Source organism: Myxocyprinus asiaticus, chromosome 11 (genome assembly GCF_019703515.2).
Source record: "Myxocyprinus asiaticus isolate MX2 ecotype Aquarium Trade chromosome 11, UBuf_Myxa_2, whole genome shotgun sequence".
NCBI classification, from domain to species: domain Eukaryota; kingdom Metazoa; phylum Chordata; class Actinopteri; order Cypriniformes; family Catostomidae; genus Myxocyprinus; species Myxocyprinus asiaticus.
The window spans coordinates 47,431,569-47,457,425 of NC_059354.1; the positions used below are offsets into that span (position 1 = coordinate 47,431,569).

The 25,857-nt window shown below is 37.8% G+C and overlaps 1 protein-coding gene across 2 annotated transcripts in view; it reads left to right on the plus strand.

The window, feature by feature from the left end:
* LOC127448407 (cysteine/serine-rich nuclear protein 3-like) overlaps positions 1 to 25,857 on the plus strand; it is a 77,155-nt gene that overhangs the window by 32,737 nt on the left and 18,561 nt on the right. The window contains exon 3 of one of the 2 annotated variants that reach the window (XM_051710904.1): positions 20,735 to 20,881. The exons of the other annotated variant lie outside the window; for it this stretch is intronic. The gene's annotated coding sequence lies outside the window, so the exon portion shown is untranslated. The remainder of the gene's footprint in view (positions 1 to 20,734; positions 20,882 to 25,857) is intronic. 2 annotated transcript variants of the gene reach the window in all.

Below are 25,857 nucleotides of genomic sequence, written 5' to 3' on the forward strand. Positions count from 1 at the left end.
TCTTCCCTCGATGAACACGTTCAACATGTCAGAGTGGTACTCAACCATCTTATTCAACATCAGCTTTACGCCAAGATGGAGAAATGTGAGTTCCACCAGTCCACCATCTCCTTCCTGGGGTATATCATCTCCCCTGAGGGGGTTGCCATGGACTCTTCCAAAGTATAAGCAGTACTGCAGTGGTCTATTAAGGAACTACAACGCTTCCTCTGCTTTGCCAGCTTCTACCAACGTTTCATTCAAGGTTTCAGCTCCGTAGCTGCCCCACTCACCTCTCTGCTCCATGGTAAAGCCCAAAAATTAAACTGGACACCTTCCGCCCGTCAAGTCTTTGATCTCCAGTGTTGCTTTACTACTGCCCCTATTCTCCATCATCCTGATCGCTCTCGACCCTTCGTGCTAGAAGTAGATGCTTCTGACTCTGGAGTAGGTGCAGTACTCTCCCAGCAACAAGGATCTGCTGCTAAACTCCATCCCTGTGCATTCTACTCATGCAAGTTATCTTCGGCCGAGAGAAACTACGATGTCGGCAATCGAGAACTCTTGGCCATGAAAATGGCTTTCGAGGAGTGGAGACAATGGCTAGAGGGAGCTCACCATACATTTCTGGTGATTACGGATCATCGTAACCTAGAATATATTCAATCAGCCAAGTGCCTAAATCCTCGCCAAGCCCGATGGTCTCTCTTCTTCTCAAGATTCAATTTCAACATCACCTTTCGACCTGGGTCTAAGAACACCAAGGCCGACGCTCTGTCCCGCATTTATGATTCCTCCAGTGACAACAACCCTGTGACTTCCATCATCCCACCTACTCTCATTGTTGCTCCCGTACAGTGGGATATCATGGCTGATATTACCCAAGCTCAGAACCAAGAACCCACTCCCACTGGCTGCCCTCCTGACAAAATCTTTGTCCCCAGTTCCTTACGGAACTGGGTTCTTCAGTTGGTTCATGACTCGACCTGCTCGGGACATCCAGGCGCTCAAGCTACATGCAGGTTAGTGCAAAACCGGTTTTGGTGGGAAAGCCTAGCCACTGAAGTAGCGGACTATGTTAAAAACTGCAATGTGTGTGCCACCATTAAATCTCTTCGACAGCTCCCGTCTGGTCTCCTTCAGCCTCTTTCTGCCCCTCGACGTCCTTGGTCCCATATTGTAGTGGACTTCATCACGGATCTACCCAACTCGCAGGGTTTCACTGCTATCCTAACTGCGGTGGATCGATTCTCTAAAGCCTGTAGATTCATCCCTCTGCCTAAGATTCCTTCATCCATAGAATGTGCAGAGAGCCTGTTTCATCACGTCTTCCACCTTTATGGCCTTCCTGAGGACATTGTCTCCGACCATGGTCCCCAGTTCACCTCCCGAGTCTGGTCCGCATTCTTCAAATTACTCAACGTAAACGTGAGTCTAACTTCTGGTTATAACCCTCAATCTAATGGTCAAGTTGAAGGGCTAAACCAGGACCTGGGTAAATTCCTCCGAGCCTACTGTCAAGTCAACCAACACGACTGGAACCGTTTCCTACCCTGGGCTGAATATGCTCACAACTCTCTGTTCAAACCTGCCACTGGAACCACACCGTTCAAATGCATCTTAGGGTTTCAACCACCACTCTTTCTCTGGTCCGGGGAACCTTCCGATGTTCCCGCTATCAACGACTGGATGCAACGCAACAAGGCTATCTGGGACGAAGCTCATGTCCACCTGCTACATGCCATTCATCGACAAAGTGAACAAGCCAATCTCCATCGCCGCCCAGGTCCCAACTATGCTCCTTGACAATGGGTCTGGCTATCAACCCGAGATCTTCGTTTATGGCTCCCGTGCAAAAAACTAAGTCCCAGGTATGTTGGCCCTTTCAAAATTCTCCGTCAAATTAACCCTGTATCATTTAAAATTAAAAAAAATTAACCTGTATCATTCAGCTCCCTGCTAACTACCGTATTTCCACACCATTTCATGTGTCCCTGTTCAAACCTGCGGCACCTCCGAGAGAGGAAGGTTTTCAAGACCCTCAGAGACCCCTTCCATTCCTCATTGATGGAGAAGAAGCCTTTCGGGTACACAAGCTCCTGGACTCTCGACGCCGGGGTCGGACACTTCAATATTTGGGGGACTGGGAAGGCTACGGTCCCGAGGACAGTGGCGATTTTAGGGGGTGGCCTGTGGAAATCTCATTGGCCACCCTGTGGCCACCCCAGAACTGATTGGAAGTTCATCATGTTCATCAACGCAAGAACGAAGAACCAATAGAAACACCTGTCAATCAAAGATGACATCTCAGGTCATTTGTTGATTTAGAGCCACACTGACCCAGGGTCAGTTTTATATTTCTGACCATTATAGTAGTGGTGGGGCTGAAGCTGTGTGAGCTGATCTTTGATCAGTGGGGGGAGGGGCAGGCTGCGGGTGGCCAGGCCGGTGCCACGGGTCGCGGGCAGCGGGCGCCAGGTCTGGAGTATAATGGTCGGTCAGAAGCACGAAGCTGACACGAGCTAGCGTCTACCTCCAACTTCCAATGAGTTGACGACGTCGATTTGTGGTCAAAAAGAAAGCTGTTATTTGAGAGGTATGTTCATCTAATCTAACGTTTCATTTATCCCGAATTACCATGTGAATGTGAAAACATTTTTTCATTGTTACAGTAGCTAGGTTAAAGAGTAAGCTAGACCCTACACCACATTCAGCATGTTATCTTTATATTGACATGAAATATGAAATGCCATGTTTTCTGATTTAATGACGGAGGTGTGTAAAGCGTTTTACAGATGTATATGTTTAATAGCTAAAGTTATATATATGGCTAACCTGTGTGTGAAATGGAAGGGTTTGTGCTGTGACTGTACTTTAAATCTTTACATGAGTTATTTATGAGCTCTTTATGTGTATTATTGGTCAGTCAGACCAATAAAATCTTCAAAGTTTTTATACCTTATTTGACATTTTAAATATGCAGAGGCAGGGCAAATTGCACTTAAATGCTGCAAATGATTTGACTAACTATTTTATTTGGTAATATTCAAAGTAATTGAAGCTATCAGGACATGTAGAAAATAAACCTGAGTAGACACTGTAAATAGAGTTTTGTTTTTTACTGTATTCAGAGCTCAATCTGCAATTTTGGGGTTTCCAGACAGACACCTATAAGCCCTCGTAGCCAATTTCACACACTGATTTGTACCCAATTTAACAATATTTCTGCTGGACAGTGCAGTTATAGCTAATAAATGAATGAATAATTGATTGAATGATTGATTGAATTGCGCCTCAATCAGTTATCACCTGTACTTGTATCTTTTTATGATTATACACTATACCTGATGTTATATGCAGATTAATTCTCTACAATGAGAATAGCTCTTAAAAATGTGTAACTGACTTTTCCTAAACAATTACTGATTTAAAAATGGATGTTATGTTATGTTAAAATAACCAGAGATTCCCAGAAACTGTAATAGGTTGAAATAGAACAGGAATAGAAAACTGTCAAATGTCAAAACAACAGTCTGATATTGAATACAAACAATTCAGAGAATGCTAACATGAGTTTAAGAATTCATTTATTCTACATGTGTAGATGTTGAAGCAAAGCAATGCGATATTTACACATTTTGATCATGTGCCATTCATAAAGGTTCTCCCGGTATCGCCACCCCACACTAAGTCTGTGCCCCATCTTGGCCACCCCAGTAAAAATGTCCTGGATACGCCACTGCCCGAGGAACGTTCCTGGACTAATCCTGAGGACATTCTGGACCCTAATCTCATCACTGAGTTTCACCGCAATTTCTCTCATCGACCCACTCCCAGAGTTTGAGGTAGACCCCGACGTAGAAAACCTCCTCACGTCAGGAGCCGTTTCCGGGGGGGGGCTCTGTTAAACCACAGCGCCTGCCATCTCCCCCGAACGCTGCCAGAGGTTGCCATCACCTGAGTTTCAACATTTCACAAACTACATTTCCCATAATCCTCCAGTCAGACTGATTACTCTTCCACCTGTATCACATTTAACCCTGTCTATTTAAGTTCCCAGTTTCCATGCATTCAACGTGAAGTCTTGTTTGCCTAGTCTACAATTCTGAGCGTTATTATTATCATTGATTACCCTGTGTTTGACTCTTGCCTGTTCTCCGAATTCCCCAGCCTTTCTTGTGAGTGTTTTGGATTTACTGCCTGTTTATTGGATTACCCCTCTGCCTATCGGACTTACTTGTCTTTTTTCCACTTTCGTTCAGCTTTTCAACAGGCCTGTCTTAGAGCCTGTGTGGTGTTATTTAAACAAGGATCAGACTTAGGTTTTTGTTGTTTTTCTCTCAATTGAGCTATAGTGTCCAGGATGTCAGTACAGATAGAATTAAACATCACAAGATGTTCTTCTGCATTTAAAATATTGGAAGGGTAATCAAGGTTATAAATTTGACAAGCCTGCTTAAAAGACACTGAGATCATCAGATGTAGAACTGAACATGCGAGTCCAGTGTACTGGCCTCTTGGATTTTGAGATTTCATTTAAAAAATAACAGGTAAACATAACAGGCTTATGATCAGAAAAGCTTAAATCATAGATTAAAACAAGGTCTAATGTATGACCTTGTTTATGAGTGGATCCATGCACCATTTGGATAAAATCAAAAGAGTCAACAAGACTAACAAACTCCCTTGCCAACGGATTTGAGTCACAGCAAACATGAATATTAAAATCCCCCACAATCAAAAAATCTATCGTACTTAAGAACAGTTTCTCCTAAAAAATTTGAAAACTAATTTATAAAATCCTTGTTAGGCTTCGGCAGACGATACACCACTGCGATCACTATTTGATTCTTGTCCAAGTGAAACAGGAGTACTTCAAAGCTTGAAAACAATTCAGTTTTTCAAAATCCGACAACAAAAGTTGCTTTTAAAAACGGACGCAAGCCCACCACCCCTACCAGTTGTCCTGGGGCAGTTTAAAAATGTACAATTTGAGGGCACAAGTTCAGAAAAGGTACTTATATCCCCACCACTCAGCCAAGTCTCAGTCACAAATAAAAAATCCAGATCATTTGAGGTGAAGAAGTCATGCAAAATAAATGTCTTGTTTACCAGCGATCTGGCGTTTACCAGAGCCATCCTGATTTGCACTGGATCGCCAACCGGCTGTGCTGTACGCCACAGCGGGCAGAGATTGCAATGATTTACTCCCCCTCAACGAAGACGTGGCGACCGACACCGGGGGGACACTGAGTGAAGTGTCTTGAGTCATGAGACTAAGCGGCCACAACCAAACCGACTCGAGATAATAATGACTCCCCAGTAATGATGAAAGCCTATAAATGTGCCTGCTGTGAAATATACTGTACAGTGTGCATAGATCTTTAGGGCAGTGTGCCTTTTTCTTGGACCACTTGACTTGGTTGCAAGTGCACTTGCACTTTACATTAAAGTTATTCCTATATACAGTGATACCCATTTATGTTGCCTACTTAAGATGCACTTGCATATTTCTTCCCAACATTGTTATAATTAATGTTTTGCTAATTTGGGTTTATACAGTGCATCCGGAAAGTATTCACAGCGCTTCACTTTTTCCACATTTTGTTATGTTACAGCCCTATTCCAAAATGGATTAAATTCATTATTTTCCTCAAAATTCTACAAACAATACCCCATAATGACAACGTGAAAGAAGTTTGTTTGAAATCTTTGCAAATTTATTAAAAATAAAAATGAAAAAAATCACATGTACATAAGTATTCACAGCGTTATTCCAAAATGGAAGTGAATGGGGGGGGGGGGGGGGGGCAATCCTTAACGTTAAAAAACTCAGTTTCAAAATTATAGCAGCAAAATATAAACAATATGAGTGTTAACATGATTTAAGTGTGATAACATCGCTTACCTTTTTTTGTGTTAAATTATATCCAATTTTAAAACTTTGTTGCCATAAGGACATAACACGGTAAACCCTAAAACCGTAAAACGACAGTAAAAAATTACAATTTAAATAACATTACAGCTCATATAAGTATGAGCTGTAATGCAACTCTAATGAGTTAAAACAGAATAATTAATGTAAGTGCTTAAAAAAAAATATTAGCGTCACATTTCTGCCTTTTAAACCCTCCAAAAATTTCCCCCATTCACTTCCATTGTAAGTGTAACCCAAATTTTTGCTTTTTATTTTTTAAAGAAAAGGAGGGGTGAGTCAATAATTTTTTTTTGTGGTTATCAATATTATGCCACAAATGCTGTTGATTGAGCTTAACTCGTATTGAACCCGGAATATTCCTTCAAGTAACTGACCTGGAATGCACCACAAAGGCAGCAACACTGCTTGCCACACATATAACGCTCCGTATAGGAGACTCAACTAATGATTGATTTCAAGAGTTTGACGCTAAACTAAGAAGCATAAAAATAAACTGCACACACCAATATGGAGTTAAATCGTTTTTTAATACAAAAATAATAAGTTTTAAAGGAATAATATATTTAAAACCAACATTTCTTTCACTTTATCCACCATGTTTTTCATTGTTTTCGTTATTTAATTTATTTGGTATGCCTGATGACAGCAGCGCGATTTATGCATGCTTTTTATTTGCTATTAAGACTTCAAGGTGTCTTACAACATAAAAAGCAGGTCTCATCTTAATGAGTGCATTCAAGCACAGATCCTGGATCAGATTCCATAAGCCCGTCAGTCTCCGTTCACAGCTTGAGCTCGCACACTGACTGATAGAAGAACAGTGTGTGTATGTTTTTTCTGTTGTTCTGGGGAGGATCAATGCGAGCTGCAGCAGTCTGCTCCGTGTGCAGGTTACTGAACAGCAGCCAGATATGTCTTCCTTCTTTCATGTGTGTGTGTGTGTGTGTTGATGTCTACTGCCTCAGGCAACTGCAAGTTAACAAATGTACAGAGTTCGAATAAAGCCTCATTTCCATAAAGAACCAAGTGTAGTAGAGCATCTATTTAAATGAGCTCCTTTGTTTCTAATTGTGTTCTGCTTTCTTACTTGTTCTCCAAAAACTCCCTCAAGCATTTAAGAAAGCATTGTGAATCTGGTTTTATTTGCAGTTTATTTAATAAATGATCTTTTAATGAGAGCCACTCTGCTGAAATTATTTTCACAATGCTGTTTTAAAGATTTAACTGCTAATTGCAATACGTTTATTGGAATTCCAACTTTCATAGGTCTCTGAAAACTGATTCTTCAGTGAAATGTTGTCTATAGAAGTAATAGTGTAATATTCAGTCCTGTAAATGGAGTCTAAGTCTATAATTAGCAAAAGAGTGTGACGTACAAAAGGTGTAGCACACACAAAAATATTTTAGCCTATTTTTAAGATTTACGCATTTCAGTTTCATAACAAAATTCCATCAAATGTAATTGTATTTAAATTAATAAAACGTAAAAAATAATTATATATATATATATATATATATTATTTAATTTAGTTAAGGATTACTCCAATTTGATGGAACTTCATGAAATTAAAAATGCATAAATCTTAAAATAATTTTTGATTGCATTATATTGAGCATACAGTATTAAAGGTATTGTTCACCCAAAAATGAACACTCTCTCATTTACACATCCTTCATTCCAAACTTGTGAAGCTTTCTTTCTTGAGTGGAATACAAAAGGAGAAATGTTGAAGAATTTACTGCCCACTCTTTCCATCTAATGAAAGTGAATGTGGATTTGGGCTGTCAAGAAAGCACTATAAAAGTACTATAAATATAACTAAATATGAATTGTGTGTGCTATATTACAGGTCATACAGTCAAATACAATGACTTTGTGTGAAGAACCGACTGAAATTTGCATCATTATTTGCTGAAAATATGATTAGTGAATAATGTATCAGTTAATAATTTCAGTTTCATTCTGTTCCTCACACAGAGCCTTGATATCAACAATATCCCTCTCTGATTATTCATGAGACCTCGTTCGCTGAAGGTTGCATGTGACACATGATTTATAAGATCTCAAATGTGCTAGTAGTGTCTCAAACCAATATGATCGCACAAGAAGTCGGCATGTTGTTTCCGAGAGTTCCGACTAATCGACAAGCGCCATTGCATCGGCTCCAGTGTGTCTTCGACTTCCCTTTTGCCATGAACGAAAGCACGATGCGTCAGCAGTGTTGGAGACCCATTTTCGGATCCCGCATTGAAACCAGGACATAATCGCGTTCACATAATCAGTGATGAGCGCGAATCAGAGGTTGCAGTTTCCCCTCTAACATTAAATTTTTACTCCACTGATAGTTAGGTTTAGGTTTGGGTTTATAAAATATGCATTCCTCTTCACTGTATTACAGCCTGTAGAAAGAAAAAAACTCGCTTTGGCACCACTCCGTGGACATTACGGAAAATGGAGCTCACATGTGCCCATATGCCAAACAGCACTTAACGCTTTGACCACTGGGGGCAGCGTTTCACATTTCGGTAAGCACAGACCGATTTAAGCTAAAGAAAAGTCAACCTACTGTTTCCGATTTCACTGTAAGATCAGTCTGCTCAAACAGCCTTTGTGTTGGCAGAAGACTGTTCACCCTACTTCAGGAAACCCTGCAGTGCCATCTGGAGAGCCGAATTGTTTGCGTAATGCCGTACGACAGTAAACACACTGACACTAAGAGATGAGATGGTCCATATTGAGCGTCATGAAGCCATGCGCAAAAGAATATCACTCACTTGCTTTTTCACTCCTCAGTTCTGTTTCATATATTCGTATATATGACTAGTCTGTCTCTTCCTCTTATTGTGGCTCTGACTTGACTCACAGTGTGAAACTCTGATAAGCATACAGATACATAGCACTGTTTTTTTGTTTTTTCAACATTTTTAGTATTGAACAAATGACATTTATGATTGACATCATCTGGGATGGACTTTTATCACTGTGCTTCTCGCAAGCATCATGGAATTGCCTTCTCCATGAAGAATACATGCAGTGCTGCATTAGAAGTTGGCCAAAAGAAGGTATATTATGGACCGTTTAGACGGAACACATTTTTGCGTTGAAACGCTAGACGAAGCCCATGAATGGGACAGAACACTGGTGTCTCGAGATGTTTAAAGGTTGATGCAAAAATGTCCGTTTTCAGTGTGAATGTCCCCTTAAAAGGTAGCATAATCATGTTCCCTTTGGGAACAGTCTCCACGTCAATAGGGCACCTAAGATGCCTTAAAATGCTTGCTACGTAGGCAGCTCATTAGGTTTTGGAGCAGAGCCTTTGTGTTCTGTCTGTCTCTCTTGCTCTTTCTCCCTCCCCCCTCTGTTATTTTCTCTCTGTCTCGACTCTTTCTGTCTCTCTGGCTCCAGTGAGACTGTGTGTTCACTGTACTCTGCGGTTGCCCTGGCTTTCCCTCTCGGCAGGATGCGGCAAGGGAAACAGTGAATGAGGAAGACAGGGAGGGAGTCACCATGACATGACTGTGCAATGGTGTGACCCCTTCTTCACTGTACTAAAAAGACCACTCGACTCATTCTGCTGAGTTACAAGTGCCATCTCCCATAAGACATTTTTGCATTAATTCAAATGTGTTGCGTGACTAATAGCATTTTGCGCAAGCAGCCTCAAAGACACAGGTTTTGGTCCAGTGGAAACCAGGAAGGAATTGCGTTCATTTTCGCTCTGTTATGTCCTAAAGTCCGGTGCACACTGTACGATTTTGGCCACGATTCTGCAATCTGAGACAAATTTCGGGAAACCTAAAGGATTTCTGTCATCTTAGGGCAAAATCGGCAATCTTACAATGTTCAGTGTGACATGTTCACCGCCGGCCGATTAATAGCCTTTGCAATGATCTTCAGCCTCCGAAGTTCTGGCAGTGTCAGAAATTTAGCATTGCATTCATATAGTGTGACTGCTATTACGACGGCCAGATGAGATATTCCGCTCCTCTCTTGCACCCCAATTCACTTGGAAAGAAACCTGCTCTGCGTTTGCACCACCGTAGCAACATTTGTCCCCAGTTATCACTCTACTCAAGCTCTTTCAATGTTTTTTCTTCTTTTCATTTTATATAAAAAGTTGTAATAAATAAATAAGCAGAAAATACTTGGAGAAAAGTGTAACACTTCAGCAATATGAAAGCATTATTCCCTGAATTAAATAAATACAGAGCTTACAAAACAAAAATAAATAAATGATTGCATTTTCTTAACACGCTGTTTTTTGTCTTTACATTGATCATGCATTTTCTTTACAACTTTATTTTAATAAAACTCGCGTTCATTCTCAACATCTGTAATTTTCTGTATTTGTGATCAGGCTGTCTTATTATAGGCCTATTTGACAAAATCCATCTTTCTTTTACATGTTAGCTTACTCCACTGATGGAGTGGTATTGGAGCAACGGAAATGCTGATGTCCTGACTTTCAGGAAAAAAAGAAAAAGAAAAAAATGCTCCTCCAGGGCAGGCAAATCTCTATTCCGCAATGCTCCCGTAACATGAGTCACATTCACTGATCGGTACATTTGGGACCACAGTCAGCCACGATGTGTATCGTACAGTCTGACGTAATGTCGCACATTGTGCCATGGCAATATCAATGCATTCATATCGTACAGTCTGACAAGCAACAATATCGTTCATATCGTACAGTCCTACAGTGTATAGCGGGCTTAAGACGTATTCAAGTGGGCATTTTATATAATTTTTTTTGGTTGTGTATTTTGGAGTGAGAATGTCTTTTGTGTGTGCTTGTGTTTTCCCTGTCTCACTCGCTCTAACACTCTAATGACTACCAGGTGAGACCACTAACAAGAGGTGCCTGGATTGGTCTGGCTGTGAGCTGTGGGGATAAAAGTGACTCCACTCTCCTGTCTCAGACGTGCTGAGCTATTTTTGTGTCTCGTGACTTGCTGTATAGCTACCAACAATAATAGGTATTGTTGTTCTGCTTAAAGTTGTTAGCTACTATTGGGAGCTTTTGTAGGGAGGTGGGTGCTATTTCATTTGAACTACTTTTTCTCCTGTGTATGGCCAGTGAGGGAGGCAAGCCTTTGTTGTTTATTTAATTTTTCTTTTATTTAATAATTATTTTTTCATATCCATTTCAGTGTGTGTTTGAGAGCAGGAGACAGGACTCCAGGATTTCTTTATTCATAAAGGACTCCTTTACATTTGTTACGGTTTACACCAACCTAGACTGGGGATTTTAATCATAACACTCTAAGACTACATTTTTACTCCACTGACGGTTAGGTTTAAAGTTGGGATTTGGTTAAAGGGATATTATTAATATAATATGCATTCCTGTTGGCTGTATTACATGCAAACAACTATCTTTTGGCGCCACTCTGTGGACATTTCACCTGGAAACTGGAGCTCACGCGTGCCCATACTAGAGATCTTTTATACTGAGATAACAACCTTACACTTTTTACCATAGGAAAGAGTGTAATGGTCAATAAGTGTGTTATGACAGAAAGTCACTGTTTTGTGGATACCATATAAATGAATGGGGAGAGCCATAAACTGACACCTACCTGTCGCAAAATTGTGTGTGTCTTCTCTTATAAAACAAAAATGTAATCGTGGTAAACTCCTCACATAGTTCATTCAAAAGGATTGTTTTGTGTAAAACATGTTGAAAATTAGCTGACAGGTGGTGAATTCTGTGAATTTATTTATTTTTTATTTATTTTGTGATGAAAGTGATGAGCCGTTTCCTCACAAAAGCAGTTTATTCAGCACACTCTAGCATCTACTCCATAGACATCCATTAAAAAAAAAAAAATGGCCTCTGGTCTCCACTCATAAAATGTCTATGGCACCGCCACGTTATGTATTTTGTTGCTAACCTTGTAGGCTCCCTAGGCTTGAACGAAAGGGCTCTGCCCATTCGTTCAACAACACTTCCAACTTCGGCCACTGGGGGCAGCGGTTCAAATTTTGGTAAGCACCGACAGCTGAAAAACAAAGCCAACTTACTGTTATTCTACAACCTTGGTTTAAGGTTTTTCCAAAGACCAAAATGATCAATTGTAACACTTAGAGCCTTCAAGCTAACTGGGTGTAGCTAAAAAAAAATTACAAAAAAAATACATAAACCATGACCTCTTGTAAGTTTAACATAAATCTCATAATTTGTTGTTTCATAAAACGGCTACAACAGTGATTGTCAGGGATGTAATTTGATGTTCCACAATATTTTCAGAGTTTAGACATGAACTTCATTACCACCTGCTGGTGGAATCTCCAAACTGCAAATGTTGGAACTGATTTTAATCTTTGCGCTAAAAACAGACGTGCTTCTCAAACTTCTTAGCGCAATGACCTATTTCTTAGGAAATTAGCAAATTGCTCTTCATGCTGCTTCATTAACATACAATACACCCACAGTTTGCGCACATACACCCACAGATAGTGCAAACACTCCCACCCACACCCACTTGCACTTTGCGCTGGCAAAAAAGTGCACTTAGAATTTGCGCTCTCACTAACAATATACAAGAAGTTGCACACGGTTATTGCACTGCATAGTGCGGTCACGAAAATAGAGCCCCAAATTGCAATCCAGTAACAAAACTGTTTATCGCATGAAAGTAAACGAAATGACCTTCAAATCAAATATTGATATTTATGAATATTATTCACATGCATATTTTAATATTCATATTATTATAAAAGTCATTATCAATAACTTTGTCTTCTAATTTTGTTCAATGGGGTCAATACATTATTAATCCCTGCAGCTAATAATTCACAGCATAATACACTTTGCGGCCTGCAGAAACCATGGTTGTCCTTGTTACAACTTGAACCTGTGTTTTAAATGGCCTGGTTGTATTTTTGTTTTTAACCATAGTTTTCTTAATGGCTTTTAAAGATGAGGATATGTCACACTGTCACACAACCTATTCACAGGTGAATTTGCTCCAAAATAGCAAATTCGTTTGATTGGATGCACATTTTTGATGTCAACAGAAAAAGATATGGGAGGCTTTTTCTCCTCGCTTTTAAAAGTTGATAAGCCTATTTATTTTGCTATTCTGACTGTGCAGGATTATAGGGTTAGTTGCATATTATTATTTGGATTCAGCATAGTTTTTTCCTGCTGTCCCAGCAGTTGAGAATCACAGAAATAGAGAAATAATAAAAGTGCCCTGCTTCAAAGACAAATCTTCAGATTCATCCTAAACTCCGAGGGAAAGACTTGTTATATTTCTTGTGGTCATTGTGTGAAGATACTGGTTGCTCTAAGCACCCTCCACTTGCCTCTCAGTATCAGTCGATTTGGTTTGTTCTGTAGAGTTCAAAGAGAGTCAAGGAATTACATTATTTTTAATGCTCTCGCACACTTTAATCACTGGAGCTGAGTCATAGCTTCAGGCTCTCCACGAGTAGATGTTTAAGAATGACAGATGTTTGTTTTGTTTTTGTTTTGTTTTTGGGGGGGGGGGTATTTTTTTTCTTTCAGAACTCAGTTTATTGTTCTTTCTTGGAAGTTTATCATTCAATCATCATCAATGCTACCACCAGAATATAGTGTGTCCTAAAATCCATCCAGTTATTACAAAGCACTTTTCTGCTCCTCAGGCAGCAGAAATAATTTATTTATATATTTATTTTTTTGGAGTTAGACTTACATTTTTTAATGCTCCATCGCATCCAGTCATTTGATTTGGAACCGGACTGCTCATTTGCATATAGCCTAATTTTGTCAGAAAATTTGTTATTCTGTGGGTGCCTTTTGTATTTTGAAAAGTGATTATTGAAGTAAGTTTCAATCAGATTTGAAATATTCTACCAGAATGTCTGTAAATGCTATTAATTTGCATTGCGCCATCTAAACTAAATTATTAAAAATCAATATGTTGGCATATTCTTATCTTGTGACGGAGTGTAACATTTCAAACCAAAACCACACCAAAATGGCTGCTCCTTTTGCTCTTATTAAGGTTATGACCTTTTATTGTCAATGTAGCATTCACAAGTAAAGAATTGAAATACTATACATAATAGTAAATAAATAAACACTTTTTTTAAAATTTTGATTATATATGTTTGAATCTTGTCAGGCATGAAAAAACTAATTATGAATGTTGTCAATGAGTCAAACTTGCTTACCTTTACACTTGGCTCCTCTGAGAACTCAAATGATGTCACTTCCTCTTCATTATGTCATTTAAAATGACAGTACACTATTATTTTGAGGTTAATATGTGGTCAAAATAAAAATAAAATATTGTGTTTGAATTAAAATTTGTTTTAAGCACATATATATACAGTTGTGCTCAAAAGTTTGCATACCCTGGCAGAAATTTTGAAATTTTGGCATTGATTTTGAAAATATGACTGATCATGCAAAAACACTGTCTTTTATTTAAGGATAGTGATCATATGAAGCCATTTATCATCACATAGTTGTTTGGCTACTTTTTAAATCATAATGATAATGATCAAAGTTTACATACCCTTGAATATTTTGCCTTGTTACAGACACACAAGGTGGCACACACAGGTTTAAATGGCAATTAAAGGTTAATTTCCTTTATCCAACTAACTGCAATTAGTGTCTGTGTATAAATAGTCAATGAGTTTGTTAGCTCTCATGTGGATGCACTGAGCAGGCTAGATAATGAAGGTAATGGAACTTTATAAAGATGGAAAAGGATATAAAAAGATATCCAAAGCCTTGAAAATGCCAGTCAGTGCTGTTCAGTCACTTATTAAGAAGTGGAAAATTTGGGGATCTCTTGATACAAAGCCAAGGTCAGGTAGACCAAGAAAGATTTCAGCCACAACTGCCAGAAGAATTGTTCAGGATACAAAGAAAAACCCACAGGTAACCTCAGGAGAAATACAGGCTGCTCTGGAAAAAGACGGTGTGGTTGTTTCAAGGAGCACAATACGGCGATACTTGAACAAAAATGAGCTGCATGGTCGAGTTGCCAGAAAGAAGCCAATGCTTCAAAAAAACCTGGTTACAATATGCCCGACAACATCTTGACACGCCATTGGAGTGATGAGACCAAAATAGAGCTTTATGGTCAGAACCATAAGTGCTATGTCTGGAGAGGGGTCAATAAGGCCTATAGTGAAAAGAATACCATCCCCACTGTGAAGCATGGTGGTGGCTCACTGATGTTTTGGGGGTGTGTGAGCTCTAAACGGGGAATCTTGTGAAAATTGATGGCAAGTTGAATGCAGCATGTTATCAGAAAATAATGGCAGACAATTTGCATTCTTCTGCACAAAAGCTGCGCATGGGACACTCTTGGACTTTCCAGCACGACAATGACCCCAAGCACAAGGCCAAGTTGACCCTCCAGTGGTTACAGCAGAAAAAGGTGAAGGTTCTGGAGTGGCCATCACCGTCTCCTGACCTTAATATCATCGAGCCACTCTGGGGAGATCTCAAACGTGCGGTTCATGCAAGACGACCAAAGACTTTGCATGACCTGGAGGCATTTTGCCAAGACGAATGGGCAGCTATACCACCTGCAAGAATTTGGGGCCTCATAGACAACTATTACAAAAGACTGCACGCTGTCATTGATGCTAAAGGGGGCAATACACAGTATTAAGAACTAAGGGTATGCAGACTTTTGAACAGGGGTCATTTCATTTTTTTCTTTGTTGCCATGTTTTGTTTTATAATTGTGCCATTCTGTTATAACCTACAGTTGAATATAAATCCCATAAGAAATAAAAGAAATATGTTTTGCCTGCTCACTCATGTTTTCTTTAAAAATGGTACATATATTACCAATTCTCCAAGGGTATGCAAACGTTTGAGCACATCTGTGTGTATATATATATATATATATATATACAGTATATTAAACAGAATTTCTATGACTGGCTATACAGAACTTTAAAAGTGTATGTACTACTTTTAAATGTTTATTAAAAGTAAACATTTCATCAATAAATATTTCAGGAACAAAAATAAATCATCATGCCATAAAATGATAAATTTTTATTTATTATATATAAAAGTTTGGATAACAGATTTTCATGTTAAGTCCACTTAAATACAAAAAATAATGATTTTTTTAATGATATTCACATCACTCATATGCAAGAAATTGCAAAATAGGTCATGAGTACAGGCATTCGAGCAACAGTCTGTGTGTTTAAGAAAGCGAGTTCGACAGGCATATGTTTTGCATTTTACGTAATGGAGCTCCCATTATGATATCCCATAAGAAAGAGACGAAATGCAAATTAGATATGACTGTTATACAATAGGCAGCATTTCAAGATGGAGAGGAAACGAGAGGGATTAATTCGATTTTTTCTGGTGAAATCAAGTTCTGAAATGCATGAATGTCTGTAGTGCTCTCTAATGGGTCACAGGCCCACACAGCCAGAGATTTTAGGCAGGATAAGCCTTTTAAACAGAAGGGAATTTTAAGAAGGGGAGACCAGGGTCAATTGTCAATTTTCCTTTATAATTCACAGAATAATACAAATCTACCTGCCATCATTTGGTATAAGAAACATTTATATGTGCCACAAGTAATTGTAACATTTATAGACTTAATGATAATAAATTGTAATATCTCATTTTATACAAGAAGCCAGCTCCTGTTATAAGGGCAGTTTAAAAAGAAGCCATATTATCTCATTGTATTTCAAAGACAGAAAGAAGAAAACTCAAAGGATCACTGATTTTATATTTATTTAATAGGTTTCTCCTTTTTATGCAACTTTTTCTTTTAGCATTCAGAAATAATGTTTTTTAAAAAGCCAAAGTCTACTGCTGGATACTTTAAAAAATATATATTTATTATGCATTTCAACTAGTTTTAAAATTGTCCCTGATTTCAAAGCCTAGATAAAATCCTTGTAAATATGAGCGACAGTATTATCGCTGTCATTCATGGTAACTTTTAAACAACAACCTAGAGATAAAATAGATTGACAGTTTAATTCATAATATCAGTAATAATCAGTAGACCGGAAGATACAGTGTGCTTCTGTAATACTAAATACATTCTCCATGTCACGACGACTTTTTAAAAAGTTTTTTTTTTTTTTTACAAAACAGAATGTAATAACCTGTCTCCAAGATGTTTTCCAAAGAAAGCTCAGTCCAGGATAAATCCATCCACAGCCAAAAACACAGCTAAAACTCTGATTTAAACCTTTACCAAATCCAAAACTCACATACAAGCTCTCTTCCTCTTAGAACAGCTGCCTTTCCACTAAAACTGCCATAAAATGAAGTAAACAGTTTAAATGCTCTATGAAATCTGTTATTGGTAGGATTAACTATTTTATGATGAATGATCAACACTTAAATATTCTTTATTTGAAGGATTTGTTGATTTATAAGCATTTTCACACTGTAATGGGTCTATCCTTGTTTAAAGAAAGTGGGCATTCACTGTAATTACCAGGAATTAGAGAGGCTGTAAATGAATAATTAGACCTGGATTTATCCTCTCTGTTGCGAATAGGTATATTGACACAGCTACAGTTTGCCACATTTTTAATTGCAGTATGGACTTGACTTATTACTCGGGAGAGTCTTGTAGGCACAGATTTTTGCTTAATTACATGAAGTCCAAATGCCTCGGTGAACAGAAGACAAGTCATCCTGCATCAAGTATTACTGCAGTGGCAGTCGCACAACATTGAGCGCAATAATCAATGTCTTTTGACACAGCATTTATTCAATTTGAAATAGCTGGATGACCACACACACTGTGTATTTCTTTGCTGTAAATGTGCCATCAAGTGCATTTACTGAAGCAATAATCGTTTCACTATATTTTTAACATTAATTATAGCTGTACTGCTCTACACATAGGAGGACTACTTTAGAGACATGCATAACCCAAATTCTTGCTTTATTTACTAATCATCTGTAGAGCTGAGTGATGCAGTGAAAACCTAAATATATTTCAGTCTTTTGAACATATTTAATATTTATCTTTATAAGAGCTGTCAATTGCTACATTTTTTAACAAATGAATTGCATGAAATGCCTCGAATAACAATAGTTTAGTATATAATGATTAAATTAATTAGTTATGTTTTCATAGTTATAATTATATATTTATTTTTCTATACATTTATATAAAAATATATACAATTTTATTTAATTATATTATATGTATATAGTTAGTTTAATTATAAATATATATTATCGATATAATAATTCAGAAATTCAAAATTAAAATGCATTACATTAGTGTGGCAGACTAGTAAAGTATTGATAAGACAATACAAAAAGTGGCTTTACAAGGCAGTATATTGTTTATTTCCATATAAGCCTATCATTGGCCTTCAGTCCACAGCAATCTGTTTTGCAATTGAATTTGTCAATCTGTCCGTGATAGATTTATTACAAGGGATTTGCTAAGGATGCATCAATATACACCTGCATCAGACGGATGCTTTTGAAGCATCTCACTTTGGTTGCTTGGTATCATAGACACAGCGTTTTTCATCGTTTTCTCATCTTGTGCTGGAGTTTCGCTTACTGCCCCCTGCTGAAAACAGGTGGTAAGCTACCTCAAGCTTGAAATACAAAATCTTTGTTTAAACACTTGCCCTTAACACTTACTTAGTTTACTAAATTTAAACCATGACTTGCACTACACACAAATAACTAATATTGGCATTATATTCATGCTGTTTAGCCAGAGGGGAACTGGCCCCCACAGTGAGTCTGGTTTCTCCAAAGGTTACTTTTCTCCATTAACTAACATCTTATGGAGTTTTGTGTTCCTTGTCACAGTCGCTGCGGCTTGCTCACTTACAATCATTTACAATCATATTTAATCAAACTACACAATGATGATTCTGACTTTATAGATATTACAGTTTCATTTTCTGTTAATGCATGATTTTCTGTAAAGCTGTGTGTTGTGAAAAGCGCTATACAAATAAAAATGGCTTGAATTGCTCTGATGGTAGGAATATTCATTATTACAGTCCGGGGACATTAATAATTGTGTAAATTTTTTAAACACATTATTTTTTTATATATTTAATCACTCAGAATTAACATGATAAATCGACAAGTCTTAATATTTATGTACGATGTTTGTGGATTTTTTTTTTTTATCTAGTTTTGATTTTATCAAGGCATGTTTTGTTTTTTTTTACTAAATTAATACACAGAATATATTGCATTTAATATTTTGATTTATTTATATGTGTCCATGATTAGTAATAAACAGCCATGTATACCTACATATACATTTACCTACTAAAATATTTTACTACATGTAGAAATGTCAAGCGAGCATTCAATGAACATTTAACAGTAATGAATTGTTAAATCAGAGTGTTTTGAATCTATTCATTGAAACTTTAAACTGAATAACAAATGACTCAAACTTACCAAATCTAGTGCTGTTTGTCAACTGTGTGCCGCTAAATGCGAGTTAAATGCTTTCTCAAAGAGATTCGATTTTTAAGTGTAATGCTTTGTTGAGTTTTAAATCAACAAAACCACCCTCCCTACCCTAAACCTGAAACCCAACCGTTCATGTTGTAAAAAGCAAATGCCAGATGGAAATTGTAATTGCTGAAGCAACCACTGTATTTTGTGGTGCTTCTGTGACACTTTCGGCTCACGCGTCGACTCACATGCTCTTCAGGACTCGTACCCCGGTCCTTTGCATAGCAATTGCAATGCTCTATCAGTTGAGCTACTGCTCAATTTAATCATGCATGAACAAGCTTGTAAATGGAGTTGGTTTTGTAATTCCAACATTAAAATGTAGTAAAAGTGTTTAGATGTCATAAGATAGCATTGTGTGAGGAACAGGATCAAAAAGTAAATGTTTATGAACTGATAATCTGCAGTTTTACTCTTGATTTGTGTGAATAAAAGTCCTCTAGTGTTTGTCTGAAACTGCCGTGATACAGACTACGAGCCACGTAAATTTCATTTTGCAAAAATGTAGGTATAGTAATGTGATTCTATGAGACCAGGTTGTATTTTTGATTGAAAAATAATATTTTAATGAGAAAAAAGGTAGAGCGAGGTGTGATTTTATCCAACAGGAATTGACTGGATCTTTACAAAGTGGCTGTTGCATACCAGAATGGAGTCAGAGGCATTTTGTGGCATCAGCTGAAAAGGAAAGTCTTTTCAGAGGACAAAAATATTACAAAGACCAAAAATATTTGCCACAATTTGTGGCGATAAATTGTGCATACGTAGTCCAGGAACGTGCATTAAGAAAGTAAACAGTCAATTTTGATGTCATATTTGATGTTTTTTATACCTTGAATAGACTATTTGTGAAGCACAACAGCACTACACAAGTGCATTACCACAAATCCCAGCATGCAGAAGTGTGTGTGTGTATTTCACTGTTTATATTCGTGTTTTTGGCTCATTTCTTAGTGCCCTCATTCACCTCTGCAGATTACTGTGCTGTGCCGGGTATCGACTGTCTCTCTCTCTCTCTCTCTCTCTCTCTCTGTCTCTGTTTTTCCTCACACGTTCTCTCTACCTCTCTCCCTCCCTCTCATGATGGTAAAAATATCTGCAGACAGCAGGAACACAGGCAAAGCTACCTCTCTCTCTCTCTCTCCCTTAGACATCCCACCCATGTGATCTCTCAGGCAGGCGTCGCTGTGTTCAGTCTCCAGCTCTCTGCTGGCAGCAGATAATGAGTCTTTGTGTGGCTGGAGCGAATGAGAGACAGTCTTTTGCTCTTTTTATACTGAAAGCATTTCATACCTTTCTTGCTTTTGCATCTTTCTGTCTCTCCTGTCCTCCTCTTCTCTCTTCTCGTGTGCTCCAGAGTGTTGGGGGTCTTGTGTCACAGGGCAGTTGGTGCGAAATGGAGATCCTTCATTCATCACTTCTTGTCCGGCTTTGAATCGGCTCATTCACGACTCTGAGTGAAGTGGCGCGGCGAGAGGGAGGAGTTAACCAGCGGTGGACACAGGTCGGTGCATTCTGAAGTGACTGCGTGACTCGTGCTCTCTGTCGGTGTTTTGAATTGATGTGTCACGCCGGGCCTTTGGCTCGGGTGGCCAACTCTGTGCGAGGACTGGGAAATCTTAGGTTAACTGAGGTCTGATGCTTCTTTAACTTATAGGGCGGTATGACTGTACATACCGTGTGATGATAGAAATGTGTCAACTGGTAGAGAATTTGCATTTGCGTGGCTATCAGTGGACTGACTGCTTTACGTCACTTAAACATGAGAGCGACGAAGAAACATGGTGTAATGTGAAAATACAGAGTGGGACCTATCCCAAACAAATGAACACAAGGAACTTGTTGGAAAGGAATTTGTTGTTTAAGGTTGCAGAGCAACATCACAACTTAGAGGAATATTCCACGCTCCAAAATTTTAAGTTCAGTTAACAGAATTTGTGGCATGATTTTGACTCATCCCTCGTTTATTTAAAAAAAAAGCAACAGTTGCGATTACAGTAAGGCACTTACAATGGAAGTCAATGGAGCCAGTCAGTAACAATTAAAATACATATTGTTTCAAAAGTATAGACTCAAAATGTAAAAATTCTATGCGTTAACGTTAACGATTTTAGTGTTGTAAAATGAGGGATTCACCAGCATTACAGGGTTTAACGGCGTAATGTTGTCAGCTTCACACTGACATGGTTAGCAAGCGATTTTATCACACTACAATCATATTAACACATATAATGTTTGTGTCTTGTGGCTAAACTAAAGAAACAGTGTGTATTTTAATGTTTACGGACTGGCCGCATTCACTTCTATTGTAAGTGCCTTTCTGTAACCACAACTTACTTGTCTTTTTTTTTTGTTTTTTTAAATAAGGGACCATTTGAAATTATTATTATTATTATTAATTTGTGGTAATCAACATTGTCACAAATGCTGTTGATTGAGCTTAACTTGTCTTGAACCTCTTCAACATCATAATTATCGACAGATTATTACAGAATTCAACTGACTGAACAAAAGTGTGCAAATATCAGCTCTTTCTAGTCTTTTGTCACTCAAGTGTTGCATAATATGTAGCTGTATTTGATCCAATGCTAGATGTATAATTCATTTGTTATGAATAATTTCATATTTTGGTTTACATGCATCAAGCTCCAAATAAAAAGAGAAAATAATTAAATGAGATTTGATTATCCACTGGATTATCCAAAAATATCTATTACTGAATGTTTTTTTAAAATACATAAATATATGAAATATTGTATATTTTTATTCTATCATATATATATATATATATATATATATATATATATATATATATATATATATATATATATATATATATACAGGATCTTAATATTTTTGAAATATTTATATTTATATATAAAATCAGAATGTAATGTAGTTTTGTCATTGAATTAAAACTTGCAAAACTAACTATATTGTGATGCATTCCAATACATACCAATCGTGATATAAAATTACTTATACTATGATATAAGGTTTTGCTCATACCACCCTTACTATAGAGCTGCAGCATGCAGTGGCTACTAAATGAAGCACTGGTTGCTGTAGGTTGTAAGTGCTGCATTGACAGCATTAAAGTATGTGTATGTATTTGTACATACAGATATTCTACGGAGCTCATTCGGGGAGTGGCTCTTTTTGTCTCTGCTGGTTTTTGCTGCAGGATTTTCACTTGTAACATGCTGTAAGTGTGCTGTGGAAAACTACAGTGGCTGAGAGAAGACAAAGGGAGAGAGAGCGAGCAGGATATGTTGAGAAATAACTAGCTGTGTGTGTGTGTATGTGTGGACAGTAGCTCTCTCTACAGTTCAACAGTCAGCTCAAGTTACCTTTGGGAAGCCAACGATGTCATGCCAATTCATTGTGTCAAGAAATGAAAAAGTTGTTCCTCTTGCTTTGGTCTCAAATTAGAATGGTTTCAAAAGCGCTGGATTGTCAACTTTGACCATTTTAATGCAGAAAATGTCACCAATTAGGACCTGCACCAAAAATAATGTTATCAGGGCAGATGAGTATGGTATATTAGATAACTGTTAAAGGGATAGTTCACCCCAAATTTGAAATTTTGTCATTTACTCTTTCATCTATGAAACACAAAAGGAGATGTTAGACAGAATGTTAGCCTCAGTCACCATTCTGTCATTGTATGGATAAAAGATATAATGAGAATTAATGGTGACTGAGGTTTGATTCTTTTTTCCTTTCTTGTTTTAAGTATAAACCTCACTAATATTTGTTAGATTTTTGCTTAAAACAAGAAAAAGCAATTTGCCAAAAGTTTAAGAAATATAAACTTAGATGTAGCTCTTTTTTTAAGGAGTTTATTTATAATTGTATCACTTATAACATTGTTTTATATAGAGTGAGGGAGAGAGAGAGAGAGAGAGAGAGAGAGATATTTGTATATAGACAAAAATATCTTGTTTTCCCCCGTATAAAGGATGCCAAGGATCTACAAAGCTGTCATTGCTGCACGTGGAGGATTTTTTTTTTATGAGAACTCTTCGAAGTAGTTTAAGAAGTTCTGAACATTTTGTTTTATTTTATTTTTTAATTGTAATAGTCATTTTTCACATTATTAATGTCCTGACTATACATTGTGATCAGTTGAATGCCACTTTGGTGAATAAAAGTACCAATTTCTTTCCATAAGAGCAAAATCTGTACATTATTCCAAACTTTTGGCTGCCAGTGTGTGTATATGTGTGTGTGTAGACAGATATATATATATATATATTAGTGTACAATCGATATGTGGGCAATAAGAAAAACATGACATTTTGCCGCGTATGTGCATACCTAAATTATTTCTCCAAATTATTTTCTTTTACAGTAATGACCTTAATGAATACCCTGTGATTACAGATGGATTTTCAGATTTCAGGGGTGTGTGCGGTATATGCCCCACAAATGAAAAAGCAAAATGACTCTCAGATGTGAAATTCACTATTTGTGCAAGTGTATTAGCATCTCCATGGCAACCACTTTGGGTATCGCAGAGCAGCGCAGCATCCACTGAGGACGAAAAATGCGAATGGATTTTCAACAAGGGGAACTAATTATGATGATTACGAGAAAATTGACTTACATTGCGTCCCCAAAACTAGAGGAGCCATTTTCAATTATTCAGCACCTCCTGTATCTCACAAGAGTGCTGCGGGAAACGGCGTGATTCAGATGGATCTGGGGCTTAGATCAAGAGAACTTTCCTGAAGGTACCAAATATTAATCTTTTCAGGAAACATGTTTCTCCCTCCAGTCCTTGAAACTTTGGAGGAAGGAATTTTAATATACAGTACCTGGAGAAAGCTATCTGTTAGCGTTCCCATTCATTTCAATGGCAGTTGCTCGGGTGACGGATGCCCCACAGAAGTGTGCGAGCCATAAACACCATGTGACTAATCACTCTTGAGCTGTATATGCTGATGTCACTACAAGAATGTTCACAGCCCTGAAGCCCTTCACTAGCGACTAAGTCCATTTAAGACTTTTAAATAAATAAATATATAAATTATAGAGGAGACCAAGGCTATTTGTCACACGGGAAAGTTCACACAAGGGCTTTACGTCAGTAATGATATGATTTAGTGGGGCCTTAGTAGCTCAGTGAGTATTGACGCTGACTACCACCCCTGGAGTCACGAGTTTGAATCCAGGGTGTGCCGAGTGAGTCCAGCCAGGCCTCCTAAGCAACCAAATTGGCCCGGTTGCTAGGGAGGGTAGAGTCACATGGGGTAACCTCCTCGTGGTCACGATTAGGGGTTCTCGCTCTCAATGGGGCACGTGGTAAGTTGTGAGTGGTTCGCGGAGAGTAGCATGAGCCTCCACATGCTGTGAGTCTCCGCGGTGTCATGCACAGTGAGCCACGTGATCAGATGCGTGGATTGACGGTCTCAGAAGCGGAGGCAACTGAGACTTGTCCTCCTCCACCAGGATTGAAGTGAGTAACCGCGCCACCATGAGGACCTACTAGTCCTCAGTAGTGGAAATTGGGCATTCCAAATTTTGAGAAAAGGGGATAAAAAAATAAATAATATGATTTGTAGTCAAAAGTCTAATTGCATAAATGTGTGTTTTCTCTAGCAGTGTTTTTTAGTTTCAAACACCTTGTTAAAACCCCTCTTAAATTAGAATTATTTTTGTGAATTCTACCTTTCAAAGTACATTATTTACCCTTACCATATTTTGTTATATCTCTTGGGTAAACAAGTGAACATAATCAAACCACGCTGGCATACATTAAGAGTCAACTATATTATTAATTCACTTTTTTTTTTTTTTACATTTTTATCAGGGCAGGTTGTCACATGTTTTAAATGTCATAAATGTATACAATTTATCAATTACAATATTTGTTGGCCAAAACGGGGGAACATGTCCCCTCCAATGTTCACATGAAACATTCTCAAATGGTTTAATGACAGGCTCCATTGTGAGAACTTACCCCATACAGTGTGACAACATGCCCCAAATTTAAGGTACTGTATGTAGCTATGCAAAAATTTAGTATTGAAAGTAAATCCACCCTGAGAAATATATTCATTGGAGTAAAAAGACTGACAACTAGCCCCAGTCTCCCCTATATCTCGGTTTCATAGAAACATTACTATAAATACATTTTTGCAAACTGACTTTTAAATGCCGAATTCTACGTTTCACCGCACTATAGTGCATCGTTTGGAAAAATGTCACATTTTAACACTTTTAATACTGACCCACCTACATTATCACACGCATTCCTAAGTGATTAGCTTTCGCGGTAGCTGTACTCAAATGTGCTTTTCATGTCGCATTTTGTTTTTGGACACTATCGGTTAGGTTTACGTGTTGGTTTAGGGTAAGGATGTCTGGTTTGTTCACCTCTCATTTGTTTTTTTAGATCACTATTTGTTAGGTTTAGGTTAAAGTTTTGGGCTATTAAGGAGGTACGTTTACTCATTAAAACCTTCATCTAATATT